Genomic DNA, 1642 nt, shown 5'->3' on the forward strand with positions numbered 1-1642 from the left:
GTTGATTCCTGGTCACAGCACATGCCTGGGTTGTGGGCTGGATTCCCAGTGTGGGGCGTGCAGGAGGTAGCAGGTCAATCATTTTCTCTCATCATTGATGTTTCTATCTCTCTTTCCCTCTCCCTACCTCTCTGAAATCAATTAAAAATATATACATAAATACTTGGCACAATGCCTGTCTTTTAGCAGGTATTCTATACACGACACCTTTCTTGAAGTGTCACTGTGTGTCAAGCACAAGGCATCTCTGCTTGGAGGAGTTTGAAGTGTGTGTGTGTGTGTGTGTGTGTGTGTGTGTGTGAGTGTGTAAGGGTGTGGTGGTTGGCACTCAGGTAAATCACTGGTAAGGCTTTAGCACTTATCTTTCCTCCCCAGGCCCACTGGCCAAAAGTCATATATCTGAAAAAGTCCAACAGGTGCATTTCTAAGGGAAATACAGTGGGAATGTCAAAGAGTGGGTGGAGGTGCGGTGGGAACAGAAAAGTTCCTGCAGATCAGAGGCTGTCCCATCTTTTGGTTCGAGTCTGTGGCTACCCTAACCCCCCCCCCCCCCCCAAGTCATGTCTTCCCTTCCTTCAAATGTTATTCCCACTTAACACTGCCCAGTGACCCTGCAAAAGAAAAACCTTGAGACAGACATGTCTCCTCAGTGCCATTTGATTCACCTTCTTAAGCCCTTCAAACCTTATCATTAATTGCAAATTTTATGATTAAATAAAAATTATTTAATGTGCCTAAGTGAATATGCCATATACATATGGTTTAGTAATTGGGTGCTAATGGCACCCAAAATACAAAATATCCTGATTTTCAGCCATCTTATCCACATTGTAGCCCTGAAAATCTGTATGTGCACACTCACTGACTTGTAGTTACGTTCCGGTTCATCTCTCCTGGGAGGCAAGAGTGTCAGACTACCTAACGAAGAGCCTTATTTTGTCTTGCTGCTATCTCCCCACCTCTTTTAGGCTACTCTTCAGAACTTCTTTTCTACACTTCCTTTGTCATCTTGTCAACATCAGCTCTTTGCTGCCATTTAATTTCCAAGGACATTCACCACTTATTCTAACTGACATTAATATTGTTGGATCATGGAGATTTAAAAAAATATGGCCTAATAAATGTATAAACATTACCAAGAGGGGCAGAACAGGTAAAAAAAAAAAAAGGCTGAATGTCAAGAATTAAATGAATTAGTGTTTATAAAGCCTCTGGCAAGATGTACATTTACAGATGCTGATGCCACGTAAATATTAATTCCCGTACTTCTTTTGTTCCCATCACGTCATCTTTCTGGGTCTCAGTTTCCTAATGTTAAAAATTAAGCGCATTGCACCAAGTTTCTTCGTGTTGAAAAATATTTTCCCCCCAGTCTCTCCTCACTGAGTATTTGGAAGTGGGTGGTGGGTGGAAAGGTTACTTCTGCCCCAGACAGGCCAGGGGGGGGGGGGGGGCGCTTGGGGCAGGTCCCCCTGCCAGGGGCTCACCTTTAACTCACTTCGCGGCCACGACTCAGGCAGGGGCCAGCAGGCCTGAACGCAGGAAACAGGGGGCTTGGTGTTACTTACCTGTCTCCACCTCTCATCCTCTCGGGGGGACACACAAGTGCTTGCGGCTGACTCCACACTGAAGCAGCCCTGGG

Source organism: Myotis lucifugus, unplaced genomic scaffold (genome assembly GCF_000147115.1).
Source record: "Myotis lucifugus unplaced genomic scaffold, Myoluc2.0 scaffold_29, whole genome shotgun sequence".
NCBI lineage: Eukaryota > Metazoa > Chordata > Mammalia > Chiroptera > Vespertilionidae > Myotis > Myotis lucifugus.